Below are 18559 nucleotides of genomic sequence, written 5' to 3'. Positions count from 1 at the left end.
CATCTGACGACCCAAAACACCTATCTGTTGCTTATCTCGGGGGTTTTTAAATATTATTAAATAATTTGCGTTAAGCCCTATAGTTCTGGTAGATTTACCCTGGAAAAAAAGATTCTGCACCAATAATAAGCAACTAATCCCATTGTGATGGGTGTACTGTGTAAAAACCCTCTCGACTTCAGAACTGCATGCTGCTTGAGACATGACATCATCTAAAATTAAAAGGGATCTTTTATCGCGAGGAAATAAAGATTCATCATCCAGTTTCTTGGGGATATTCTCAATGAATTTAATATCAAAAGCATGCAACAGTTCGTCGTATAAAGGTTGCCAGGATGTATATATGTAAACAAAATTATCAAACTTCACAGAACACATTCTGTCTGAGTTATACATTAGAGTCTTCACAAAAAAAGTCTTCCCGCTATTGCTTGGACCGCTAACAACCCCGGAAAAAGGATGTGTGAGTCAAAAACATCTGTTTCACACATATTCACAGATATTGTTAAAACCCGTAAGGTAATGTTGTGTAGTCAGGTAGAAGGACACGCTTGTCATACACGATTCTGAACGTCTTCACAACTGTTTTATTATGCAGCGTGAAGCGCGACTTATTGCGTGTGATGGTGTCCGTGCTAGCGAGCAGGTGCGTACTGACACCTGTCTCAACATATGAGCGCACAAGACCTATCAGACTCTGCAGCGTGACTATTTGTGCGTTCTTAGCGTGAAGCGTTATCCCTTTAGCTTTGAGACACGTATGCCCATTTTTAGTGGCAAAACCATAAGATTTAGGCCCTGATGCTGAAAATAAAACCAGATAGTCTGACGGTTCTAATTCGCTCGTGAGCTGACCGAAAAGGTCCTGTCTCAGGAATCCAATCGCCGTTTTTCGATACAAAGATAACAGAATCTGTATCGGCATAAAGGACTCTCTTATCTAATTTATCCAAAAGATTATAGAGCTCGAGTCGCGCGTAAGCAGTGGTGAAAGCCCCAATAAACACATTAACATCACGAGTCGGAGAGGGGTCTTGTTGTGCGTAAGACCATTGGATTAAAGCCACGGAGTCAGATACAAAAGAGAAATGTTTGATCACATACGCGTTGCTAAAAAGACGCTGTGTGAACTCTTCAGGTTCTGTCAGAAGCTCGGCGCTGGGGAGATGGCTGCGAAGAGAGAAGCGACCCCACAAACTGTTCATGATTAGCTTCGTTATGGATCTTTTTGCCTGATTATGCGAAATATTAGACATGTCCAGTTGAACACCTTGGTTTTCAAGATAATCGTCGACATAAGACTGCTTATCTGCGTCTGTCACCACGTGCGGAGGAAAGCCAGAGGCTTCCTGCTTGAATTTTAGAAATGTATTTACATAGTCACCGAACAAGCTGTCAGATGTCTGTTCAAAATGCCAGATTTCATCTATTTTCAACACCTCATATCCGTGTTGAATAGCTCGCTGTAATTTGATGGAAACCCACGAGCCTGTCATGCATCTGTCCTCATCCGTGTGACAACACTGAGGGGTCTGAATCCGGTTCTCAGCACAAGTCCTACACAAAGGAAATAATAGCTTACCACCGCTTCTGTAAGGCAGAACAGGGTGATAGAGCTTGCGAGGGGGAAGGACGGTGGCTTTGACAAGCCCAAAATAATTCTCTATAGGTTCGAAATCCTTAAAAATTATTTTAGGGTGGCCAATAGGATAAGTTTTATATGATTGTACGTACGGATACAAGGATGTGAAATCATAATAATCCACCCTTTCATCCTCGGCTGTTTCGTGGTATAGTTTATACGAATTTGTACGTCCTCCATAAAGTGCTTCACGAGGCGTCATTCTCTCTGGCGCTTCGTAAGATTTCATAAATTGTATCACTGTCGGATCTGTTTGTTTCGCAGCCTCCCACTCACACCCCCACATAGAAATAACGCGCAAGGAATACACTTTACGAAGGGTGTCTAGTTTATCATCCGATTGTCTCCTGAGTGCCCCGAAAGACACTCTTGATAAGGGATTAATTTCTTCAGCCTTAAATCTGCAACAATGTCCGTGGTAGAAACATCCTAAATACTCTAAAGCTGTCTTGACACCCTCTTGACTCACATAATACCCGTCAACATGATAGGGTCCGAAGCTGGCTTCGCCGCTGTTCAATGCGTGTTGGACATCCACGTTCTGTTTCTTCGCGTAAAACTCCAACCATTGTATAGACGCGTTTGAGAAAGCTTTATACTGATTAATGTATGCGTGACTGTGTGTGAGAGCCAGGGTGTCACGCGCAAGGAAATTAGTTTTGAACACCTTCATACATGTTCCAGCAAGTGTCACTGATTTAAACGGATCAATGTTTGTACATTCGATGAATTCTTCGCGATATTTTATACACGCTAGGCGTAAAATAATCACGTCATTCCGACAGTAAAAAGCGAGCTCCTTTTTGAAGTCAAAGACCCCTGATACACCTGTGTACCATTGATCAAATCTAGAGCGCTCGGTTTGACTGAGAGTGTCATAACCGTAAAACTCTTTTGCCGGGTAGGGCCCCACGTAATTTGCATTCTCCAGTCTATTGAAGTGGTGGGGGAAAAAACCCTTAACACACACACCCAGGTTTAACGCCGAGGGTATTTTTCCCAGAGACATTGGGATAAATTGGAAAGAATCGACAAAACGTTGTCTAAACACAGTATCGTACATGTATAATATACGACATCCTTGCATAATAATTTTTGGTGTTAACCCCTCCTTTGCAAGGTGTTCCGCCAGTATAAAATTGTCAAAGCCCGATGAATTATGTCCTATGAATGTAAAGCCTGCGTATTTCGTACGTCTAAAATGTTTAACCAGAAGCTCTACACATTCTGTACCACCTGCTTCAAACGTCTCGCCGTCGTGTGTCGCTGCACATACATAATTAGCTGTATGCCTGCCATTTTCAAACATAGTTTCAAAATCGTAATAAATGTATTTTTTGTCATGTGTTTCAGGCTTAAGAGGTTGAATATAGCACTCGTGGCTGCCATCATCTGGCAAGACCTCTTTGCAATGTACGCAACGCTTTGGAGAACAGGTGTGGGGTTTCAACTTATCGCCGTTTCTCGCAACCCTATAAATAGAGTGACATTTCGGGCAGAAACGCAGGGTATCACACTGCGATCTTTCACCAGGTACTCGTGATTTTTTATGCGTATTGTAGCAGAAGGTATTGCTACAATATCTGAGGCAATCTGGACATTGTCTAGAGTTTGTAGCATGTGATCGGCATTCGGCCGTATTGCACACTTTACATACATATTTACATCTATGCGTGCGTATATCGTTGTGCCCTCTGTTGCAGAATTGGCAGACATAGCTATTCCCTATAAAACCTTTCAAATTTTTTATTAGATGATAATGCCCCTCGTGATTATACAAATGCACAGTCTTTGGATGAATTTCATCCATGTTCTTGTACACTTGTAGCCTCCCTGAGCAGTCTCGATGAAATACCACAATTTTTAGATCATATTTTCTCTCGAAAACAGCCAAATTGTGATACCCTATTTTATCATGTGGTGTAAAACCACAACTTGTATGGATTTCGTACGCCGGTCTATGTAACTGCTGATCAGTAAGCGACGGGTTAAGGAAATAGGCTAGACAAAAACTCAAACACATATTATTTTCGAAATTTGTAGGGCTGAACAAATGCATTTTATTCCTCTCCACACTCTCGCTGATCGCATGACTTGTAATTCTTCTGCGACCCCCTCCAGGCCTGTCCATAGCTACTGAAATCTGTAACGATAGTGATGTATCGGTGCAAATCTCACTGTTGCTCTGTGTTGCTTGTTCAAGCTGTTCGATAAATAATGAGGGATCATGATTATTCTCGGGTGTTAAAACGGTGTTTATGGACGTGGGTAAACTTTCTCCAGACAACGCAATGTTGATATATCCCGTTTCACCGGCCATCAGTTGAGAAAAATCTACAATCTCATTTAAAATGTTATGCAGATGAATATTAAAAGCGGCTAAATCGTTCGTGTCTATTTCTCTGAGATTAAGCGTTCTATTAATTTCTACCCCGTTGAAACGCGGTCTTGGAATAATTGTGAAATCACCCACGCGACCACCCTCGGTAGCAAGACTGCGTATTTCTGCCTGGCTCAAACTCATCTCAGGGGGCTGGGGGTTCGTTCGATCAGGCACCCCCGTGCCTGTCTGTGTGCTTTCATTATCGTCATGTATGGGTATTTCCCCCAAATTTTCTTGCTCTGCTATTATATTTCGCAATAGCTCGGTTGCGGTTAGACCATTTGTGTTTATCATTCGTAACTGCTCATTTATTAAAAGACGTAAACTGTTAGTGTGACGTCTAGATCTTTCGGCTTCTTCGGCTTCAGAGTCTGAGTCTGTGCGCGCTCTTTTAGAAAGCATTTTGATATGTTTTATTTAAATCGTGTAAAACAAAAGCATGTGTAGGACTACCACATAAACAATAATACCACATCAATAACTAGTCACTACTAGTTTTTTAAAACAGATACAGATAATAACCATCAAATTAAACAAAATAACATCACTCGTTTGAAATAAAAAATAAGGAAATGATCACCTTCTCATGAAGACCTCATGTAATTCCCGCAATAGTCTTTGAAGAATATTTAGTCTCTCTGAGAATAGCGACAATGCAATTGTCTGTAGCTGCAGGTCTTCCCGTGCCTGCGTAATTTCCCCGCGCACTGCCAAAACCTCACTACGTAATTCCCTGTTTTCGTTCAAAGTTTGCTCATGACAAACTCCAAAAAAATCAACAGCGCTCCTTAAATCAGTCGTATGGCGATTCTGCTGGTCTATCACTCTGTGTAGAAGTGTGACAACATCGCTTTGGGACTCGTACACAATGGCCTCGGTTTGTTGAAACGATAAAGGTTGGTTAGCAACTTCTAAAATCCGTAAAAAATTCCGGTTGGTGCTGCGAAGCATGTCATGGCTCAGGTTCTGGACATCACAACATCTGTATGGGGGCCTGAAACATCCTGCAGAGTCCTCAGAACTGCCGTCATCTGATGAATCCTGGTCAGAATCGAAGGCGTCCAACACCGCTTCCTGGGATTGTAAGAAAAACTCTAAACCCCTCTCGTCGTATTCATGTGCTAGATGAAACATAATAATAGGTTATTATATGAAATATTTGTTAGATGAAATATGTAAAAAAAAAAAAAAAAAAAAAATGCAACTCACAATTGTCATTTGGAGAGTTCACGGCCGATTCGGTTCCGTGATATACCTCATCGTAAAATTGTGCTAGATGAAAACATAATAATAGGTTATTATATGAAATATTTGTTAGAAGAAAATATGTAAAAATTTGCAACTCACAATTGTCATTTGGAGAGTTCACAGCCGATTCGGTTCCGTGATATACCTCATCGTAAAATTGTGCTAGATGAAAACATAATAATAGGTTATTATATGAAATATTTGTTAGAAGAAAATATGTAAAAATTTGCAACTCACAATTGTCATTTGGAGAGTTCACAGCCGATTCGGTTCCGTGATATAAGTCTGAAAACCGTTTCCTACACGGTGTTGAAGTGGACGTGCATTGTGCCTCAAAGTTTTGCTCTGGAGAATAAAAAAAAAAAAAAAAAAAAATTCAATTATTATTTTAGAAATCTAGGAAAATATAAAATATGATAAGGTAAAAAAAAAAAAAAACATCGTCGCTCACCTTCGCATGGATATTCTAACTCTTCCCCGTTGTCAGAATTATAGCCCCCATAAACCTCCCGAAGACGCTTAATCCCACGTCCGGAGCCTCTGAGACCGCCCGGAGCAATAGATTGTGTTGCCCCGTCGCTGGATGAAGGCTCCTGATGCGTATCCTCGTCCGAAGTCGTATCGCTTTCGTGGGATCTGTGTGACGACCCGTAGCTCGACGACCCTGGCGTCCCCCAAGGTGTGACGTTGTCGTACGACCTACTGGTCTCATCCAATGGATCGGTCGCTACACTCGCCAATACATCCCCTGAGCATCCTAACACGTGACTGGGGGAGCGTGATAATATGTTTTCGAAGTTATTCACTTCTGACGAATTTTCATTATAAACATGTAAAAAATCATCAGGTGAAACACCGTCTGGAAAGGACTCCACATCTAAAATCAGACAGATGTATATTAACAACAGTAATATTTTCAATGAAATGTATAACGTTTGGAAAATTTACTCACAAAGCTCGTTCAAAATTTCCATCAAATCTTCGTCAAAATATACACCCTCGGCTCCCTCTGCTGTTTCATGTTTAAAAATGAGAGAAGAAAATTAAACACTCATTTGTTATAATATTTTTGTAAAAAAAAAAAAAAAAAAAAATAGACTACACCCTACCGTATTGATCTTCGGCCATGTTTTGTAGGATATCGAATCTGTAGACGATCTCGCTCAGTGTATATCGATCGAATGAGCTGGTCTCTTGTCTTCGTAAGACCCCCCCAAATTCAAAAACACATTTTTCCTCTCAACCCCTAAGTAAAACGATCCTCCGTCGGAAAACACATCTTTCTCGAAGAATAGTTCTTTCAACTCCGCATGGGATCTGATAGCTGACTTTACAACTAGAAAAACATATGGTGAATCTCCCGATAGAACCGGGCCAAACATCGCTGATAAAAACCATGCAATAAAATAAAATAACCCTTGCAATAAAATAAAATCACGCTTCAGCAAAACTTCACAACTCCGCATGGGATCTGATAGTTGATTTTACAACTAGAAAAAGACACGTGGTGAATCTCACGATAGAACCGGCCAAACATCACTGATAAGCCATGCAATAAAATAAAACCACTCTTCACCAAAACTTCAAAAGAGAAAAAATAAAAACAGACCCCCCTCATGTTTTCAAACACATCAAGGGGGGTCAGACATTACGGAGCCAATAGTATGTGATAGTGTGTGTGTGTGTGTGTGTGTGTGTGTGTGTGTGTGTGTGTGTGTGTGTGTGTGTGTGTGTGTGTGTGTGTGTGTGTGTGTGTGTTGGTGTCTAGCGGTGAGACTTAAATTCTTTGGTCTAAACATTTAATTATGCATTCATCTGTAGGGTAGTCATTGTTATGCTTAACAACTTATAGGCTCCTACAAGGAGTATCCATGTACGGAGTATCCAAAACCTATTTACATAGAGAGATATACAAATAATTATAGAATAAAAACCCCGTATTAAACAAATATAAAAGATTAATAAAAAAAAAAAGTGTTTTCCCACACACGTCATGTGTGGGTGTGCCGTGGGAGGAGTCAGGGTGTGGGGTGGTGTACAGACTTTGCTGTCATCATTGGTGTCAGACCTCCTGTACGATCAGATGTGTTTTTTTATCGTGCATCCCGGAGATTACACTCTGTGCTCTTTCACACATGTTTAAACACAAAACTGGTTAAACTTATCTTCCTCTTTCAACGTTTTGCACAAACGATTATTTGTCTGATGACATTTTAACACTAACACTTATAAGAAATACAATTTATACTTTTAACATTTATACACTGTTTTAAAACTGGTTTTGAATGTACAACAGACTTTGATAAAACACTGAACTTACCTCGTCAACCTTACGGTCAACCTTCTTAAAAATAAATAAAAAATAAAATAAAAAAAGATTTGAAAACACATTGTTTTAATGTTTTTCAACATTGTTTTAATGTTTTTCAACATTTTTTAACGTTTTACATTTTTAAATCATAAAACTTTCTCTGACACACTTCAAATCCTCACAACCCTAAGGGGAGGGGTGGCCGGAGGGGGTGAGGGAGGGGGGTGAGGGAGGGGAGACCGTGGGAAAATTCCCATGGTCCAGGTGTTCAGACCGGAAGTGGGTGGGTGGGGTAGAAGGGGGCGTGGCTTGAGCGTGGGAAACATTTTATTGGGCAATAAATCACTCAAAGTGACACATTATGCCCTTATACCTCTCTCTACCCATCCTCAAGGGAAACACTCAGGTTTGCTCACTTTTTTAACCGTCCTGTGTGTTTTTCTGTTCAAGCACTCATCATTTCCTCTGTGTCCACTTCTAGGCTGTGTTTCATATTACATACAGCATCGATAAAGAAAGCACCTTTGATCAAAGTGTGACATTCACCGCTAAGATCAACAGGTATTATATCATTTCTGGGGGTTGTCTGAGTGCACTCAAAGTGTACAAGTGCATCGCTTAACCATGAGCTGTTACGTATTTGCTCACATGAGAAACTGATAACTGAAAATCCCCTCCATTACTTACAGTGGGAATGACCAACACTCTAAAACCAGTCAATTCCTCAAACGGAAAAGCATTGGTGTCAAATTTGCCATTTACATTGCTTTAATAAGGTTAGTGCGCTTGTTTTTCAACAGTCAATCTCAACTGGGTTTGCTTCAGCACACAGATTTGACAGTGGACATATTTTCCACTTGATGGCCAGTGTAAAAGCTGTGGTTCTGAAGCAAAAGGTTTTTGTAATGTTTTTAAATAAGTATCTTCTGCTCAAAAGGCTGCATTTATTTGTTCAAAACAATAGTAAAACAGTAATATTGTGAAATATTATTGCGACTTAAAATAACTTTTCTTTATGTGAATACATTTTAAAATGTCATTTATTCCTGTGATGCAAAGCTGATTTACTGCTCAAGAAACATTGATGATAATCAGAAATGTTGAAAACAGTTGTGCTGCTTCTAATGTGTGTACTCTTTGAAAAGAGAAGTGGAAGCAGTGTAAGTCAGCAACTTCACTCAGAAGCCAGAGGACATGCAGTGTTGATGAGACAACCGGAAATAGCATGAGCCTTAAGCATGAGGATTCTTTCAAAAACATTACAAAATCTTAGGGATTTCAAACTTTTGACCAGTAGTGTACACACACACACACATGCACGCACGCACACACAAGATTTAAATTGCTGTCTGACACATTTTCCCTTTATTTTAATAAGACATGAAGATTCAAGCCTCCACATTAATTTTACTGCACAGAAACCTGATCTTGAAAGACCAGTCAAACAGATACTGAAGGTGCTGTAATGACATTCACACACTTCCATGAACATAAAAATGTATTAAATAAACATCATATGACATTTTGTCTTTTCATGGCAAAAATTAAATTTGAATATCCTTCTCTCTTTCAGGTTGAAAATGACTTTAGAGAATTGAATTTCAAAGTGTTCATCAAAGTACCAGTGATTTTGGGAGACAAATTCATCTGGACTGACAAAAACCTACAGGTATGTATATATGAATGTGCTGAAAATCCCATCTACTGTAGATTGATTCACATTTATCATAATAAAAAACAACCAAACATGTGTGTATGTGATTTTCAGACTGATCTCATGAAATGGCGTATGTATGACACGCCAATTCGTATTTCCATTTTTGGTGTGCTATAAACACGCATAATCGCTTTTCAGCGTGTTTATCAACGCCGTTGACTTAACGTTACATTACTGTATATATATAAATATATGACCTACCCCAACCCCGTCCCTAAACCTACCTGTCACTGGGGTTAATACTATTTATGAGTCTTCCCCTACCATCCTAGGGAAAAAAAAAATATTGCTCCACAGATGTGAATTTTGCTTCGTTTCGCTCGGACATTTAACGGCGTAGACATACACGCAAAAGATGACGGTTCGTTTCGGCGTGGACATACACGCGGATAGCTCAAAATGCGTATAGATTGACGCCTTGACTTGAAAGTGGCGTGTATGTTTATGCAAAGTCATGATGTCATGTTGTGATGTTAGATTCCAGACTGTGTGAAACAGAGGGATGAACGGCCGCTTTTTACCAATTTTGTGGAAGTATTTAAAAAGGATCGTGTGTTGGTGAGTGTTTGAGTTTCATTCCCTGATCTAACAAAAACAAATCCATGAAATATAATTTCATATTCTTTGTGCATTGGCCCCATTGCTCCATCAGAACTGCTCTGTGGCGGTGTGCGCCGTGTTCAGCTGTGACGTCACTCTCATAAAGAATGAAAGGAAACTGTATAATATATTTGGCAATGTGAGCTCTGGATGGATTGAGCAGGTATCTGACTTTTAAAGTAAATTCATATCTCAGAACAGACCATTCATAACTGTTTGATCATTTCTTATTGTCACGATCTGTCTCTCTTAGACTGGACTCAAGGCTGCTGTTTTTGAGTTGGTCAGTTCAGCGTCTCTGGATTATGACAAGAGCGAATACATTTTCTTTTCCTCTGATTCTCAACACACTGCACCGTCTGTCCAGGTAATACAGTGATCGTTCATGTCAAGTCTAATGACTGTAAAAAGAGCTCTCAAAACTGTGCTCTGTTTGAAGGAATCTATAACGGCAGTCGACTGTTTATAGTTTATGATTTGATCATTTGACCTGTATTTTATTCTTCTTTTTTTTTCAGACCACATACTTTTCTCTTTTTGCTTCTTGCAAATATATTGACAATTGCACTTACAACATTCTTTCACACAAATCTACTTCCTGTACAAATACAACAGAGTCAAGAATGCTTACACTGTTCAAAGGTCTGGGGTGTGAAAGTCTCTTCATTTGACCAAATATACAGTAAACAGAGTAATATTGTGAAATTGTATTACAATTTTAAAGAACAGTTTTCTATTTTATTTTATTTTAAAATAAAATTCATTCCTGTGATGTCAAAGCATTTTAAAACAGATTACAACAACAGCACAAGAGACAGGCAATGTGGGTCATACACACACTAAAACAGATGCATTATAACAAAAGAATATAGTAAACCATCATGGGTAACACTTTACTTGAAAGGGTGTGCATAAGACTGACATGACACCTTCATAACCATGACATGACATATGTCATGAATATGAAGTAGGGTTAATGCATGTTTATGACAACTGTCATTAAGTGTCTTTCGCTCAATAATGACATTTTGAATGCAAATATGACATTGTTTAAGATGTCTTTGTTATGACATCTTGACATAAACCAATACATCATAACCTGTCAGTGTCTTTGTCATGACAACTTGACATTAAATTAAGTTAAACTGTCATGTGGTTGGTTTTGACATTGGCTGTCATGAGGAGTAGTCTATATGGGATACTTTGTGTCAAAAATGATTTATGACCCTGATTTATGGCCCATTGATTGATGGATTTGACAGGTCATGAGGAAGGGGAGGGGTTTTATGACAGGATATGAGCATCGGGGATGGTTTTATGACAACAGGTGGTTTTGTGTGCCATTTTGGCCGCGCTTGGTTCCGGTGTGTTTATGATGTGTGTTTATGACCCGGCAATCTGCTTAGTGTGACTGTTAGGAATGTTTTCAGGGAAAGTTTTTATTATATCAGGATAATGTTCACAGAACGCAGAAATTTGCACATGAAGAGGTCCGACACGGATTTTCAGCAGGCGCATCATCATCCATATTGTCTGTGGGAGAGAATGAAACAAAATGAGTTTAAAGAAATAGCATTGACAAATAAAAGCTTATCAAATTAAATTAAATTTAGATGTTAAGTGTATTAAACATTTAAAACATGTGTTGACCTTAATGAGGTGATGTTATGCGTCTGACTAAAGTCACAGCCCCTTAAATCTTCCTGATCAGATGAAATGTGACAAATTAGGTTTTTAGTAAATGAAAAGCATTGTGCTTGAATGAAGCACATAAATAGTGATTAATTTTATTAAACATTTAAAGTAAGTTTTAAAACAACTTGTTGAGTTTAATGAGGTGATGTTATGCGTCTGACTAAAGTCACAGGCGCCTTAATTTTTTTCTGAGCAGACGAATATGTTATAAATTAGGTTTTTCAGAAATAAAAAGCATTGCATATAAATAATCATATAAATAGTGATTAAATTAAATAAGATAACAAATTGTCCACAATATATACTGTCTTATCCACAATATACTGTCTTATCCATACTGTCTTATCCACAATATACTGTCTTAAACAGCTAAATAATCAAGTATAATAATTTTAATCTAATACACCACAATATGCTGCCTTACACAGTTTAATAAAACATATGAAATTTTGAATAATAGGGGATATTACGCGAAATAAAATGTTAAACTATCAAGTATAAGCATTTGAATCTACTACACTATATATACTGACTTACAGATAAATAAACCATATAAAATAGTGAATAATAGTTGATATTATATTAAATAAGTTGTTAAATTACCAAGTATACACATTTTAATCTAATACACTACGGTTATAGGGTCACACTGCGATATACTGACATAATAAATAAAACCCATAAATATTAGATAAATGAAATAATGTATTAAACTACCGAGTATACGCATTTTAATCTAATAAACGTGAAATACTGTCTTACACAGATAAATAACCCTAAAAAATAGTGAATAGTTGATATATTAAATAAGTTGTTAAATTACCAAGTATACGCATTTTTATCTAATACATCACGGTTATAGGGTCACACTGCGATATACTGACTTACATAGATAAATAAAACATATAAATTAGTGAATAATAGTTCATATTATCTGAAATAAGATGATCAATTATCAAGTATAAGTATTTTAATCGAATTCATTCGAGATATAGGGTCACGCCACAATATACTGACTTACACAGATAAATAAACATATAAAATAGTGAATAATAGTGGATATTACGTGAAATAAAATGTTAAATTGACTAAGTATTTGAATCTAATACATTATGATATAATGCCTTACACAGTTAAATAAAACATAAAATAGAGAATAATAGTTCATATTATTCGACATGCGCTGTTAAATTGACTAAGTATTTCTGACTTATAAATATGAAATAGTCAATAATAGTTCATATTATTTTAAATAAAATGTTAAAAAGTATTTTAAAATTAGTTTTAAACATGTGATGAAGTGAACTTACCATTGGTGAAATTAGGAGGTCTTTTTGGCTCTGGTTAAAATCACAGATCCTTGAATTTCTGAGGTGTTTGCTCTCCGTTTGCTAAATTGAAAATGAAGATCGCTTCCATCATGTCCGGGTCAAGGGGTCCGCCCCTTCCTCTCTGTGTAGCTGCTATCTTATGCTAGGTAATAGCATTAGCAGTTTTTTTCAGAAAACATCAAGCAATTAAAAGATAGTGCGGCCACATGGTGTTTTACAATCAAAGACCACAACTGTCTCCAACCATAAAATCTTCTGATCTGAAGCATTCCTGTCTGGCGGGGAGACCCCAAAATGGGGCCATTTTGACACTTCACACGGACCAGGCTGTAAGATCAATATAATTAGATGTTTATACCGGCGTCTTCAGGAAAAAGTCAAAACAAAATGGTCGCAAAGTTACATATTATATAGCCTACTCTTATCCATTGATTGTGATGATAAGATAAATTGTCCTTATTTCCTGGGGAGTTGTCCCCATCCTGTTTTTCTTGACACATCAATGACTCCTTTTGAAGAGCAGGTTTATTTTTCTAACATTTAAACTTACACATTAGAACACCCTCTGACTTTATGAATACACAAAAATGACATCTTAATGATTTTTTATATTTTTGTGCATTTATTTAAAGTATGCATGCGGGCCTACCATTCTGACACTAGTGATACCTTACTTCTTTGATAATATTAAAGGTTTTATGAAATATTATTTCTAATTTTTTCAGCACATGTAGTCAGAGTCTCAGAAAATAATATTAGTGCAACAAATAAGGAGATTATGTTTTATTTATTTTGATCAGGTTTGTTAAAAGTATGCCTGAATGATGTTAGTTAATCTGCACTGATGATGCATTCCTTTAAATCTTAACTTTGAGAGCATCAGAATTAAATGGATGTAAAATTATTATCATGTCACATGTGACATTAACACGACAGAAAAGACAGTAACACCAATGACACAACAAATCACCAATGCCACACATAAGACCATAGATGAGACTAAATTGTTACATTTGGTATACAATCTAAATGAATAGCTTTGAATAAATTTTATCTTTAAATGGGGATTTTACTTAACAGTATCTGCTCAAAAACTTTACAATTTTAATGCAAAACTGTGCTTTGTCGTCTTAGATCTAATTTATACAAAGATATGTAAGCAGTATTTTGTCCATCGACACACAACAGCAAGCAGTATTCCTGTTACCGTAACTGTTTAGCCTTTTCCACTATCAAAACATTTCAAATGGATGCATTCGACAATATACGGCTTATTACGGTAATTTCAGGCGGTCCGCCAGCAAATGACACCAGCTTTCTGGCAGAGCGGGGTCGTGGAAGGATTTGAATGTTGAACAGAGAGAGATACGGAGCGCAACAGGACAGGGTGTTTTGGACAGCGTAAATAATAAAAGAAAGAACGAACAAAAACATAGCGATTCAAGCGGTAGACAACAGGTGAGGTGTTTGGGATGATTTTTTATGAAACTTGGGAGGTGGATGGCCGAATACTCTTTCAAGTATCTTAGCATGCGGTGTATGTAAAGTTCCCTTTCGTCCTGGGAACTCCAACGTGTCGTCGGGGAGTTCCCTGACGAATTGGGATCACGCTAGGGAGCCAATTGCCTTCGAGAGAATTAAAACGAGCCAATGGAATTGGCATGCAAAATTTGCATTCCGCGACCCGCCTACCAACGCGGGTATAAAAGGCGGAAGTAAACATTGCACAATGCTTTTTGCTTCGGAGCCTCCAGTGTGTCTCTTTGAGCTGCTGTGTCCTTCGAGAAAGCTACATTTAAAAAGAGAAGAACGAGTCATCTTTGGAAGGAGAGAGAAGATCCTCTGTTGCTGGTGTGACGGCACTTCGAGTGACCATCGCTTCCCGCGGCCAGCTGGCTTTAAAATCAAAAGCTGTTCTAACGGCTGGTATTGGGTGGTGAGTGCAGCACTCGGGCTTGCAGTTTCCCCGTCTGTCTGCCGCGGTGGTTCCTCTGTGCCTCGGCACGTTAAAGAGTATTTTTTCTTCCCTTCTGAAAGAGCAACACGAGTGAAGATCGCGTCCTTTTCAGGATGACGTTTCACTTGTGTGTTTCTGGATGCGATCGTTTCCTGTCCTTATTTGACGGCCACGTTCATTGTTTCACATGCCTAATCAGTGTGTGAGACTATGTTCGTGGGTGGTTCGTGTTCTCTTAGGAGTGCATGACCACGTCGGCACGTTGTTCGCCTCCCCTTTCACGTAAAGGTTGGAGCAGTTCAGCGTGCCGTGTGCCGTCGAGCGCCGGCTGACAGCGCGGGTTGTCACGGCAACCCAGCGCGCGTCATTCGGCGCTCAAGATGCGTGGTCAAGATCAAGACTCGCGTGCCTCTATGAGGTGAGTCCCTTTGCTTATTTCCCGATTCAGTTTCTCTTCTGGTGCACCAGGAGAGGGCTGCTTTGGCGAATAACATTGGTGATCTGAGGGTTTCAGTGAGCACGACCCACTCACTCCTCTAGCGCATCGCAAACATGCTGAGATTGTGTTCGTGGGTGGTTTATGCTTTCTCATGAGAGCATGACCACGTCGGCACGTTGTTCGCCTGCCTGAGGGCTTGAGCGTCCAGCGTGCCGTGTGTCATCGAAGCGATGGCCACGTTCACTATCTTGCATGCCTGGTTGACGGCCACGATCACGGTTTCACATGCCTAATCAGTGTGTTGAGACTGCGTTCGTGGGTGGTTCATGTTCTCTTAGGAGTGCATGACCACGTCGGCACGTTGTTCGCCTCCCCTTTCACGTAAAGGTTGGAGCAGTTCAGCGTGCCGTGTGCCGTCGAGGCTTTCGAATGGGTTTCTGGTCCTTCTCATGAGGGACCAGGCATTTCATTCGGGGCCCCAGGGAGGACAGATGTCGATCGCTACATCGGAGAGAGGGCGGTTATATTCTGGAAATGATGCTGAGTTCCTACTATAATGGTGTGTTCTCATGCTGAAGATTCAGACTTAACGGCCACACTTTCCTGGGCTGTTCTAAAGCGCCTGGATGTGTGTGAAGAATTTTGGCAGTATGGAAGCATTTTTGGTGCCAATATGGCAAGCCAAACATGCCTAAATCTGCAGAAGTTTTTCCTCTCTCACTACCACTGCACGTGCGTAGTTCTAACTCGGGGTTGAGCTGTGCTTAGTGACTGACCGTGATTAGTCACAGCGCTGGCCCTCGGTTAGACGATGTCCACACTGTGGTCCAGAGGCACCTCAAAACCAGCCCGCTCGGAGTTTGTTTTCCCCCAGCAAAGGGAAGGGAAACAACCCTGAGAGGAGCGACCCAGAGTATGTGACGTTCTGCTCTTGGGAGTGCGTGTCATTACCACTCCTTCCCCCGGGGGAGGGCCGGGTGGAGAATTTCGTTTCTGTTCCGCCGCTGGTTATCCTGCAATCAGCGGTACCCAAAGTTTGAGCAGTCCACTTCCTCTGAGTCGTTCACGGGCCCCAGTGTTCAGATGACAGTGAGGGCTGTGGCCTTGTCACTCTCGTCTCTCGCTGGGTGAGGGGAAACCAGGACTCGACGCCCCCGGGCCTCGTTCCTCGTTTCCCCTCACGGTCGAGACTGGCAGTATAATAAGACCAGTTTCCTCCGTCCGAGAGGGTCAGAATGGCAGTGCGTGCCGCCCCCGAGCTGCACCACTCCCGTTCCCCTCTCCCCAGCTTGCAGATAGCAGTGACGCAGCCCCGGCTGCGTCGCTCCGGTCTGCAGCTGGGCCCGGAGGCGCAGAGACCAGGACACGAGGAGTCAGGGCCTCGTTCTTCGTCTCTCCCCCTCCCTTCGCCACCGGGCAGCCCGCAGCAGAAAGCCTACGAGCTCTCTCTGCCGTCTGCCCCACGGTGGACCGCCCAGACCCCGCTTCCAGTGGCTACATTGCCACTGGAGCCGGGTCCCGGCCTTCCACCTCGCTGCCCCTCCGCGGGTACGCCGGTGGTTCGGGTGGGCTTATTGGCTCGGTACCTAGAAGCCTGGCTAGCGCTTCCGGGTCCGTCTCGAGGGCTCATCCGCACCATTCGGTTCGGCTATGCAATTCAGTTTGCACGCCGGCCTCCCAGGTTCAGGGGCATCCACTTCACCCGTGTGCGGTCAGTGGATGCCCCTGTCCTGCGGAAAGAGATCGATGTCCTGCTGGCGAAGGACGCGATCGAGCCGGTCCCTCCTGCCGAGATGAGGTCCGGGTTTTACAGCCCCTACTTCATTGTACCCAAGAAAGGCGGTGGGTTACGGCCAATCCTGGATCTGCGAGTTTTGAATCGGGCCCTGCACAAACTCCCGTTCAAAATGTTCTCGCAGAAGCGCATTTTCGAGTGCATCCGTCCCCAGGATTGGTCTGCAGCGATCGACCTGAAGGACGCGTACTTTCACGTCTCGATTTTTCCTCGTCACAGACCGTTTCTACGGTTTGCTTTCGAGGGTCGAGCGTGTCAGTACAAGGTCTTACTCTTCGGGCTGGCCCTGTCGCCCCGCGTCTTCACGAAAGTCGCGGAGGCGGCCATTGTTCCCATGAGAGAACAAGGCGTTCGCATTCTCAACTATCTCGACGACTGGCTCATTCTGGCTCACTTGCGAGATGTGTTGTGCGATCACAGGGACGTGGTGCTTCGGCACCTCAGCCGGTTGGGGCTTCAGGTCAACTGGGACAAGAGCAAACTCTGCCCCGTGCAGAGGATCTCTTATCTCGGTATGGAGTTGGACTTGGTCGCCAGACTGCGCGCCTCACGGAGGAGCGCGTCCAGTCAGTGCTCACCTGCCTCAGGTCTTTCGAGGCAGGACAGCGGTTCCACTGAAACAATTTCAGAGGCTCCTGGGGCATATGGCAGCCGCAGTAATGATGCTCGGCCTGTTACATATGAGACCGCTCCAGCACTGGCTTCACGATCGAGTCCCGAGGTGGGCGTGGCAGAGCGGCACGTTCCGGGTCAAAGTAACCCCGCACTGTCGCCAAACCTTCTCCCCGTGGTCGGATCCTGCGTTTCTACGGGCTGGAGTAGGCCCCTAGTCCAGGTTTCCAGGCATGCTGTGGTTTTCACAGATGCCTCTACCATGGGGTGGGGGGCCACGTACAAAGGGCATGCAGTCTCGGGTCTGTGGACGGGGCCCCAGCTGCATTGGCATATCAACTGCCTAGAGTTGCAAGCAGTACGCTTGGCTTTGTGCCGCCTCAAGGGGCTTCTCAAAGACGAGCACGTACTGGTCCGTACGGACAGCACTGCGACCGTTGCGTACATCAACCGACAAGGTGGTCTACGCTCCCGCCGCATGTCGCGACTCGCCTCCCACCTCCTCCTATGGAGTCAGAAGCATCTGAGGTCGCTTCGCGCCACTCATGTTCCAGGGGAGCTCAACCGTGTGGCAGACGAGCTTTCACGGTTGCCTCCCCTGCCAGGAGAATGGCGACTCCATCCCCAGGCGGTTCAGCTGATCTGGAGTGTTTTCGGAGTCGCACAGGTAGACCTGTTTGCCTCTCCGGACACGACCCATTGCCAGTGGTTTTACTCCCTGTCCGAGGGGACCCTCGGCACGGACGCCCTGGCTCACAGCTGGCCCCGGGACCTGCGCAAGTATGCGTTTCCCCCAGTGAGCCTTCTTGCACAGACTCTGTGCAAGGTC

General features: G+C 42.0%; 1 pseudogene; it reads left to right on the top strand.

Moving 5' to 3' along the window:
* Positions 1 to 18559, top strand: part of LOC130080438 (integrin alpha-X-like) — a 67658-nt pseudogene that overhangs the window by 19171 nt on the left and 29928 nt on the right.

The sequence above is a fragment of the Rhinichthys klamathensis genome, unplaced genomic scaffold (assembly GCF_029890125.1).
Source record: "Rhinichthys klamathensis goyatoka isolate OS25496 unplaced genomic scaffold, OSU_Roscu_1.1 h1tg000035l_1, whole genome shotgun sequence".
Taxonomy (NCBI): Eukaryota; Metazoa; Chordata; class Actinopteri; order Cypriniformes; family Leuciscidae; genus Rhinichthys; species Rhinichthys klamathensis.
Note: the sequence above shows the minus strand (reverse complement) of the source record. Positions and strands in the feature narration are given on the sequence as shown.